The following is an 11,262-nucleotide window of genomic DNA, read 5'->3' on the forward strand; positions in this document are numbered from 1 at the left end:
CAGGTTACACTGGGATAGGAGAGAAAGGGCAGTGAATTCAGGATAAACTGAGATAGGAGAGAAAGGGCGGAGAATTCAGGTTGCAGTGGGATTTGTGAGAAAGGGAAGAGAATTCACGTTTCACTGGGATGGGAGAGAAAGAGCTATGAATTGACGTTACACTGGGATGGCAGAGAAAGGGCAGAGAATTCAGGTTGCACTGAGATCGGAGAGAAAGGGCGGTGAATTCAGGATAAACTGAGAAAGGAGAGAAAGGGTAATGAATTCAGGTTACATTGAGATAGGAGAGAAAGGGCAGTGAAATCAGGTTACACTGGGATAGGAGATAAAGGGCAGTGAATTCAGGATAAACTGAGAAAGGAGAGAAAGGGCAGCGAATACAGATTCCACTGGGATGGGAGAGAAAGGGCTGTGAATTCAGGTTACAGTGGGATATGTGAGAAAGGGCAGAGAATTCAGGTTACACTGAGATAGGAGGGAAAGTGCATAGAATTGAGGTCACACTGAGACACGAGAGAAAGGGCACAGATTTCAGGTTACACTGAGATAGGAGAGAAAAGGCAGATAATTCAGGTTACACTGAGATTGGGGAGAAAGGGCAGGGAATTCAGGTTACACTGAGATTGGGGAGAAAGGGCAGGGAATTCAGGTTACATTGGGATGGGAGATATCGGGCAGAGAATTCAGTTTGCAGTGGGATTTGTGAGAAAGGGCAGAGAATTCAGGTTTCAATTGGATGGGAGAGAAAGAGCTGTGAATTCAGTTTACATTGGGATGGGAGAGAAAGGGCAGTGAATTCAGGTTGCACTGAGATAGGAGAGAAAGGGCAGAGAATTCAGGTTACACTGAGATAGGAGAGAAAGGGCAGAGAATTAAGGTTACACTGAGACAGGAGCGAAAGGGCAGTGAATTCAGGATGAACTGAGATAGGAGAGAAAGTGTAATGAATTCAGGTTACACTGAGATAGGAGAGAAAGGGCAGAGAATTCAGGTTACACTGGGATGGGAGAGAAAGGGCAGAGAATTCAGGTTACACTGAGACAGGAGCGAAAGGGCAGTGAATTCAGGTTGCACTGAGATGGGAGAGAAAGGGCTGTGAAATCAGGATAAACTGAGATAGGAGAGAAAGGGCAGAGAATTCAGGTTACACTGGGATGGTAGAGAAAGGGCTGTGAATTCAGGTTGCAGTGGGATTTGTGAGAAAGGGCAGAGAATTCAGAATGCGCTGAGATGGGAGAGAAAGGGCAGTGAATTCAGGTTACACTGGGATAGGAGAGAAAGGGCAGAGAATTCAGGTTGCACTGAGATAGGAGGGAAAGTGCAGAGAATTGAGGTTACATTGAGACACGACAGAAAGGGCAGAGAATTCAGGTTACACTGAGATAGGAGCGAAAGGGCAGAGAATTCAGATTACACTGAGCTGGGAATGAAAGTGCAGTGAATTCAGGTTACACTGAGATGGGAGAGAAAGGGCAGAGAATTCAGGTTACACTGAGAAAGGAGAGAAAGGGCAGCGAATACCGATTACACTGGGATGGGAGAGAAAGGGCTGTGAATTCAGGTTACTGTGGGATATGTGAGAAAGGGCAGAGAATTCAGGTTACACTGAGATAGGAGGGAAAGTGCAGAGAATTGAGGTTACACTGAGACACGAGAGAAAGGGCACAGATTTCAGGTTACACTGAGGTAGGAGAGAAAAGGCAGATAATTCAGGTTACACTGAGATTGGGGAGAAAGGGCAGGGAATTCAGGTTACACTGCGATAGGAGGGAAAGTGCAGAGAATTGAGGTTACACTGAGACACGAGAGAAAGGGCACAGATTTCAGGTTACACTGAGATAGGAGAGAAAAGGCAGATAATTCAGGTTACACTGAGATTGGGGAGAAAGGGCAGGGAATTCAGGTTACACTGAGATTGGGGAGAAAGGGCAGGGAATTCAGGTTACATTGGGATGGGAGAGATAGGGCAGAGAATTCAGGTTGCAGTGGGATTTGTGAGAAAGGGCAGAGAATTCAGGTTTCAATTGGATGGGAGAGAAAGAGCTGTGAATTCAGTTTGCATTGGGATGGGAGAGAAAGGGCAGTGAATTCAGGTTACACTGAGATAGGAGAGAAAGGGCAGAGAATTCAGGTTACACTGAGATAGGAGAGAAAGGGCAGAAAATTCAGGTTACACTGAGACAGGAGCGAAAGGGCAGTGAATTCAGGATGAACTGAGATAGGAGAGAAAGTGTAATGAATTCAGGTTACACTGAGATAGGAGAGAAAGGGCAGAGAATTCAGGTTACACTGGGATGGGAGAGAAAGGGCAGAGAATTCAGGTTACACTGAGACAGGAGCGAAAGGGCAGTGAATTCAGGTTGCACTGAGATGGGAGAGAAAGGGCTGTGAATTCAGGATAAACTGAGATAGGAGAGAAAAGGCAGAGAATTCAGGTTACACTGGGATGGTAGAGAAAGGGCTGTGAATTCAGGTTGCAGTGGGATTTGTGAGAAAAGGCAGAGAATTCAGAATACGCTGAGATGGGAGAGAAAGGGCAGTGAATTCAGGTTACACTGGGATAGGAGAGAAAGGGCAGAGAATTCAGGTTGCACTGAGATAGGAAGGAAAGTGCAGAGAATTGAGGTTACATTGAGACACGACAGAAAGGGCAGAGAATTCAGGTTACACTGAGATAGGAGAGAAAGGGCAGAGAATTCAGATTACACTGAGCTGGGAATGAAAGTGCAGTGAATTCAGGTTACACTGAGATGGGAGAGAAAGGGCAGCGAATACAGATTACACTGGGATGGGAGAGAAAGGGCTGTGAATTCAGGTTACAGTGGGATATGTGAGAAAGGGCAGAGAATTCAGGTTACACTGAGATAGCAGGGAAAGTGCAGAGAATTGAGGTTACACTGAGACACGACAGAAAGGGCACAGATTTCAGGTTACACTGAGATAGGAGAGAAAAGGCAGATAATTCAGGTTACACTGAGATTGGGGAGAAAGGGCAGGGAATTCAGGTTACACTGAGATTGGGGAGAAAGGGCAGGGAATTCAGGTTACATTGGGATGGGAGAGATAGGGCAGAGAATTCAGGTTGCAGTGGGATTTGTGAGAAAGGGCAGAGAATTCAGGTTTCAATTGGATGGGAGAGAAAGAGCTGTGAATTCAGTTTACATTGGGATGGGAGAGAAAGGGCAGAGAATTCAGGTTACACTGGGATGGGAGAGAAAGGGCAGAGAATTCAGGTTACACTGAGACAGGAGCGAAAGGGCAGTGAATTCCCGTTGCACTGAGATGGGAGAGAAAGGGCTGTGAATTCAGGATAAACTGAGATAGGAGGGAAAGTGCAGAGAATTGAGGTTACATTGAGATAGGAGAGAAAGGGCAGAGAATTCAGATGACACTGAGCTGGGAATGAAAGTGCAGTGAATTCAGGTTACACTGAGATGGGAGAGAAAGGGCAGAGAATTCAGGTTACACTGAGATTGGAGAGAAAGGGCAGAGAATTCAGGTTGCATTGGGATGGGAGAGATAGGGCAGAGAATTCAGGTTGCAGTGGGATTTGTGAGAAAGGGCAGAGAATTCAGGTTTCAATTGGATGGGAGAGAATGAGCTGTGAATTCAGTTTACATTGGGATGGGAGAGAAAGGGCAGTGAATTCAGGTTACACTGAGATAGGAGAGAAAGGGCAGAGAATTCAGTTTGCACTGAAATAGGAGAGGAAGGGCAGTGAATTCAGGATGTACTGAGATAGGAGAGAAAGTGTAATGAATTCAGGTTACACTGAGATAGGAGAGAAAGGGCAGAGAATTCAGGTTACACTGGGATGGGAGAGAAAGGGCAGAGAATTCAGGTTACACTGAGACAGGAGCGAAAGGGCAGTGAATTCAGGTTGCACTGAGATGGGAGAGAAAGGGCTGTGAATTCAGGATAAACTGAGATAGGAGAGAAAGGGCAGAGAATTCAGGTTACACTGGGATGGTAGAGAAAGCGCTGTGAATTCAGTTTGCAGTGGGATTTGTGAGAAAGGGCAGAGAATTCAGAATACACTGAGATGGGTGAGAAAGGGCAGTGAATTCAGGTTACACTGGGATAGGAGAGAAAGGGCAGAGAATTCAGGTTACATTGAGACACGACAGAAAGGGCAGAGAATTCAGGTTACACTGAGATAGGAGAGAAAGGGCAGAGAATTCAGATTACACTGAGCTGGGAATGAAAGTGCAGTGAATTCAGGTTACACTGAGATGGGAGAGAAAGGGCAGAGAATTCAGGTTACACTGAGATTGGAGAGAAAGGGCAGTGAATTCAGGTTATAATGATATATGAGAGAAAGGGCAGTGAATTCAAGATAAACTGAGATCGGAGAGAAGGGGTAATGAATTCAGGTTACACTGAGATAGGAGAGAAAGGGCAGAGAATTCAGGTGATACTGAGATAGGAGAGAAAGGGCAGTGAATTCAGGATAAACTGAGATTGGAAAGAAAGGGTAATGAATTCAGGTTACACTGAGATAGGAGAGAAAGGGTAATGAATTCAGGTTACACTGAGATCGGAGAGAAAGGTCAGGAAATTCAGGTTACACTAAGATAGGAGAGAAAGTGCAGAGAATTCAGGTTGCACTGAGATCGGAGAGAAAGGGCAGTGAATTCAGGTGACACTGGGATACGAGAGAAAGGGCATAGAGTTCAGGTTGCACTGAGATAGGAGAGAAAGAGCAGTGAATTCAGGATGAACTGAGATAGGAGAGAAAGGGTAATGAATTCAGGTTACACTGAGATTGGAGAGAAAGGGCAGAGAATTCAGGTTACGCTGGGATGGGAGAGAACGGGCTGTGAATTCAGGTTGCAGTGGGATTTGTGAGAAAGGGCAGAGAATTCAGGTTTCACTGGGATGGGAGAGAAAGAGCTGTGAATTCACGTTACACTGCAATGGGAGAGAAAGGGCAGAGAATTCAGGTTGCACTGAGATCGGAGAGAAAGGGCAGTGAATTCAGGTTACACTGGGATAGGAGATAAAGGGCAGTGAATTCACGATAAACTGAGAAAGGAGAGAAAGGTTAATCAATTCAGGTAACATTGAGATAGGAGAGAAAGGGCAGCGAATACAGATGACACTGGGATGGGAGAGAAAGGGTTGTGAATTCAGGTTCCAGTGGGATATGTGAGAAAGGGCAGAGAATTCAGGTTACACTGAGATCGGAGGGAAAGTGCAGAGAATTGAGGTTACACTGAGACACGAGAGAAAGGGCACAGATTTCAGGTTACACTGAGATAGGAGAGAAAAGGCAGATAATTCAGGTTACACTGAGCTGTGAATGAACGGGCAGTGAATTCAGGTTACACTGAGATCGGAGAGAAAGGGCAGAGAATTCAGGTTACACTGAGATTGGGGAGAAAGGGCAGGGAATTCAGGTTACATTGGGATGGGAGAGATAGGGCAGAGAATTCAGGTTGCAGTGGGATTTGTGAGAAAGGGCAGAGAATTCAGGTTTCAATTGGATGGGAGAGAAAGAGCTGTGAATTCAGTTTACATTGGGATGGGAGAGAAAGGGCAGTGAATTCAGGTTACACTGAGATAGGAGAGAAAGGGCAGAGAATTCAGGTTACACTGAGATAGGAGAGAAAGGGCAGAGAATTCAGGTTGCACTGAGATAGGAGAGAAAGGGCAGTGAATTCAGGATGAACTGAGATAGGAGAGAAAGTGTGATGAATTCAGGTTACACTGAGATAGGAGAGAAAGGGCAGAGAATTCAGGATAAACTGAGATAGGAGAGAAAGGGTAATGAATTCAGGTTACACTGGGATAGGAGAGAAAGGTCAGGAAATTGAGGATACGCTGAGATGGGAGAGAAAGTGCAGAGAATTCAGGTTGCACTGAGATCGGAGAGAAAGGGCAGTGAATTCAGGTGACACTGGGATACGAGAGAAAGGGCATAGAGTTCAGGTTGCACTGAGATAGGAGAGAAAGGGCAGTGAATTTAGGATAAACTGAGATTGGAGAGAAAGGGTAAAGAATTCAGGTTACACTGGGATAGGAGAGAAAGGGCAGTGAATTCAGGATAAACTGAGATAGGAGAGAAAGGGCAGAGAATTCAGGTTACGCTGGGATGGGAGAGAACGGGCTGTGAATTCAGGTTGCAGTGGGATTTGTGAGAAAGGCCAGAGAATTCAGGTTTCACTGGGATGGGAGAGAAAGAGCTGTGAATTCACGTTACACTGGGATGGGAGAGAAAGGGCAGAGAATTCATGTTGCACTGAGATCGGAGAGAATGGGCAGTGAATTCAGGTTACACTGGGATAGGAGATAAAGGGCAGTGAATTCAGGATAAACTGAGAAAGGAGAGAAAGGGTATTGAATTCAGGTAACATTGAGATAGGAGAGAAAGGGCGGTGAATTCAAGTTACAGTGGGATATGTGAGAAAGGGCAGAGAATACAGATTACACTGGGATGGGAGAGAAAGGGCTGTGAATTCAAGTTACAGTGGGATATGTGAGAAAGGGCAGAGAATTCAGGTTACACTGAGATAGGAGGTAAAGTGCAGGGAATTGAGGTTACACTGAGACACGAGAGAAAGGACACAGATTTCAGGTTGCACTGAGATGGGAGAGAAAAGGCAGATAATTCAGGTTACACTGAGCTGGGAATGAACGGGCAGTGAATGCAGGTTACACTGAGATAGGAGAGAAAGGGCAGAGAATTCAAGTTACACTGAGATTGGGGAGAAAGGGTCGGGAATTCAGGTTACATTGGGATGGGAGAGATAGGGCAGAGAATTCAGGTTGCAGTGGGATTTGTGAGAAAGGGCAGAGAATTCAGGTTTCAATTGGATGGGAGAGAAAGAGCTGTGAATTCAGGTTACACTGGGATGGGCGAGAAAGGGCAGTGAATTCAGGTTACACTGAGACAGGAGAGAAAGGGCGGAGAATTCAGGTTACATTGAGATAGGAGAGAAAGGGCAGTGAATTCAGGATAAACTGAGATAGGAGAGAAAGGGTAATGAATTCAGGTTACACTGAGAATGGAGAGAAAGGGCGATGAATTCAGGTTACACTGGGATGGGAGTGAAAGGGCTGTGAATTCAGGTTACACTGAGATGGAGAGATAGGGCAGTGAATTCAGGTTACACTGAGATTGGAGAGAAAGGGCATTGAATTCAGGTTACACTGAGATTGGAGAGAAAGGGCAGTGAATTCAGGATAAACTGAGATAGGAGAGAAAGGGTAATGAATTCAGGTCACACTGAGATAGGAGAGAAAGGGCGGTGAATTCAGGTTACACTGGGATGGGAGAGAAAGGGCTGTGAATTCAGGTTACAGTGGGATTTGTGAGAAAGGGCAGATAATTCATTATACACTGAGATAGGAGAGAAAGGGCAGAGAATTCAGGTTACACTGAGATGGGAGAGAAAGGGCAGAGAATTCAGGTTACACTGAGATCGGAGAGAAAGTGCAGAGAATTCAGGTTGCACTGAGATCGGAGAGAATGGGCCGAGAATTCAGGTAACACTGAGATTGGAGTGAAAGGGCCGAGAATTCAGGTTACACTGAGGTAGGAGAGAAAGGGCATTGAATTCAGGTTACACTGGGATAGGAGAGAAAGGGCAGACAATTCAGGTGACACTGAGATAGGAGAGAAAGGGCCAAGAATTCAGGTAACACTGAGATTAGAGAGAAAGTGCAGAGAATTCAGGTTACACTGAGGTCGGAGAGAAAGGGCAGTGAATTCAGGATAAACTGAGATAGGAGAGAAATGGTAATGAATTCAGGTTACACTGAGATAGGAGAGAAAGGGCGGTGAATTCAGGTTACACTGGGATGGGAGAGAAAGGGCTGTGAATTCAGGTTACACTGAGATGGAGAGATAGGGCAGTGAATTCAGGTTACACTGAGATTGGAGAGAAAGGGCATTGAATTCAGGTTACACTGAGATTGGAGAGAAAGGGCAGTGAATTCAGGATAAACTGAGATAGGAGAGAAAGGGTAATGAATTCAGGTCACACTGAGATAGGAGAGAAAGGGCGGTGAATTCAGGTTACACTGGGATGGGAGAGAAAGGGCTGTGAATTCAGGTTACAGTGGGATTTGTGAGAAAGGGCAGAGAATTCATTATACACTGAGATAGGAGAGAAAGGGCAGAGAATTCAGGTTACACTGAGATGGAGAGATAGGGCAGTGAATTCAGGTTACACTGAGATTGGAGAGAAAGGGCATTGAATTCAGGTTACACTGAGATTGGAGAGAAAGGGCAGTGAATTCAGGATAAACTGAGATAGGAGAGAAAGGGTAATGAATTCAGGTCACACTGAGATAGGAGAGAAAGGGCGGTGAATTCAGGTTACACTGGGATGGGAGAGAAAGGGCTGTGAATTCAGGTTACAGTGGGATTTGTGAGAAAGGGCAGAGAATTCATTATACACTGAGATAGGAGAGAAAGGGCAGAGAATTCAGGTTACACTGAGATGGGAGAGAAAGGGCAGAGAATTCAGGTTACACTGAGATCGGAGAGAAAGTGCAGAGAATTCAGGTTGCACTGAGATCGGAGAGAATGGGCCGAGAATTCAGGTAACACTGAGATTGGAGTGAAAGGGCCGAGAATTCAGGTAACACTGAGATTGGAGAGAAAGTGCAGAGAATTCAGGTTACACTGAGGTAGGAGAGAAAGGGCATTGAATTCAGGTTACACTGGGATAGGAGAGAAAGGGCAGACAATTCAGGTGACACTGAGATAGGAGAGAAAGGGCCGAGAATTCAGGTAACACTGAGATAGGAGAGAAAGTGCAGAGAATTCAGGTTACACTGAGGTCGGAGAGAAAGGGCAGTGAATTCAGGATAAACTGAGATAGGAGAGAAATGGTAATGAATTCAGGTTACACTGAGATAGGAGAGAAATGGCGGTGAATTCAGGTTACACTGGGATGGGAGAGAAAGGGCTGTGAATTCAGGTTACAGTGGGATTTGTGAGAAAGGGCAGAGAATTCAGGTTGCACTGAGATAGGAGAGAATGGGCCGAGAATTCAGGTAACACTGAGATTGGAGTGAAAGGGCCGAGAATTCAGGTAACACTGAGATTGGAGAGAAAGTGCAGAGAATTCAGGTTAAACTGAGGTAGGAGAGAAAGGGCAGTGAATTCAGGTTACACTGGGATAGGAGAGAAAGGGCAGTGAATTCAGGATAAACTGAGATAGGAGAGAAAGGGCAGAGAATTCAGGTTACGCTGGGATGGGAGAGAACGGGCTGTGAATTCAGGTTGCAGTGGGATTTGTGAGAAAGGCCAGAGAATTCAGGTTTCACTGGGATGGGAGAGAAAGAGCTGTGAATTCACATTACACTGGGATGGGAGAGAAAGGGCAGAGAATTCATGTTGCACTGAGATCGGAGAGAAAGGGCAGTGAATTCAGGTTACTCTGGGATAGGAGATAAAGGGCAGTGAATTCAGGATAAACTGAGAAAGGAGAGAAAGGGTATTGAATTCAGGTAACATTGAGATAGGTGAGAAAGGGCGGTGAATTCAAGTTACAGTGAGATATGTGAGAAAGGGCAGAGAATACAGATTACACTGGGATGGGAGAGAAAGGGCTGTGAATTCAAGTTACAGTGGGATATGTGAGAAAGGGCAGAGAATTCAGGTTACACTGAGATAGGAGGTAAAGTGCAGGGAATTGAGGTTACACTGAGACACGACAGAAAGGACACAGATTTCAGGTTGCACTGAGATGGGAGAGAAAAGGCAGATAATTCAGGTTACACTGAGCTGGGAATGAACGGGCAGTGAATGCAGGTTACACTGAGATAGGAGAGAAAGGGCAGAGAATTCAGGTTACACTGAGATTGGGGAGAAAGGGTAGGGAATTCAGGTTACATTGGGATGGGAGAGATAGGGCAGAGAATTCAGGTTGCAGTGGGATTTGTGAGAAAGGGCAGAGAATTCAGGTTTCAATTGGATGGGAGAGAAAGAGCTGTGAATTCAGGTTACACTGGGATGGGCGAGAAAGGGCAGTGAATTTAGGTTACACTGAGACAGGAGAGAAAGGGCGGAGAATTCAGGTTACATTGAGATAGGAGAGAAAGGGCAGTGAATTCAGGATAAACTGAGATAGGAGAGAAAGGGTAATGAATTCAGGTTACACTGAGAATGGAGAGAAAGGGCGATGAATTCAGGTTACACTGGGATGGGAGTGAAAGGGCTGTGAATTCAGGTTACACTGAGATGGAGAGATAGGGCAGTGAATTCAGGTTACACTGAGATTGGAGAGAAAGGGCATTGAATTCAGGTTACACTGAGATTGGAGAGAAAGGGCAGTGAATTCAGGATAAACTGAGATAGGAGAGAAAGGGTAATGAATTCAGGTTACACTGAGATAGGAGAGAAAGGGCGGTGAATTCAGGTTACAGTGGGATTTGTGAGAAAGGGCAGAGAATTCATTATACACTGAGATAGGAGAGAAAGGGCAGAGAATTCAGGTTACACTGAGATGGGAGAGAAAGGGCAGAGAATTCAGGTTACACTGAGATCGGAGAGAAAGTGCAGAGAATTCAGGTTGCACTGAGATCGGAGAGAATGGGCCGAGAATTCAGGTAACACTGAGATTGGAGTGAAAGGGCCGAGAATTCAGGTAACACTGAGATTGGAGAGAAAGTGCAGAGAATTCAGGTTACACTGAGGTAGGAGAGAAAGGGCATTGAATTCAGGTTACACTGGGATAGGAGAGAAAGGGCAGACAATTCAGGTGACACTGAGATAGGAGAGAAAGGGCCGAGAATTCAGGTAACACTGAGATTGGAGAGAAAGTGCAGAGAATTCAGGTTACACTGAGGTCGGAGAGAAAGGGCAGTGAATTCAGGATAAACTGAGATAGGAGAGAAATGGTAATGAATTCAGGTTACACTGAGATAGGAGAGAAAGGGCGGTGAATTCAGGTTACACTGGGATGGGAGAGAAAGGGCTGTGAATTCAGGTTACAGTGGGATTTGTGAGAAAGGGCAGAGAATTCAGGTTGCACTGAGATAGGAGAGAATGGGCCGAGAATTCAGGTAACACTGAGATTGGAGTGAAAGGGCCGAGAATTCAGGTAACACTGAGATTGGAGAGAAAGTGCAGAGAATTCAGGTTAAACTGAGGTAGGAGAGAAAGGGCAGTGAATTCAGGTTACACTGGGATAGGAGAGAAAGGGCAGACAATTCAGTTTACACTGAGATAGGAGAGAAAGGGCAGAGAATTCAGGTTACACTGAGATAGGAGAGAAAGGGGAGAGAATTCATTATACACTGAGATCG

Source organism: Heptranchias perlo, unplaced genomic scaffold, assembly GCF_035084215.1.
Source record: "Heptranchias perlo isolate sHepPer1 unplaced genomic scaffold, sHepPer1.hap1 HAP1_SCAFFOLD_74, whole genome shotgun sequence".
NCBI classification, from domain to species: Eukaryota; Metazoa; Chordata; class Chondrichthyes; order Hexanchiformes; family Hexanchidae; genus Heptranchias; species Heptranchias perlo.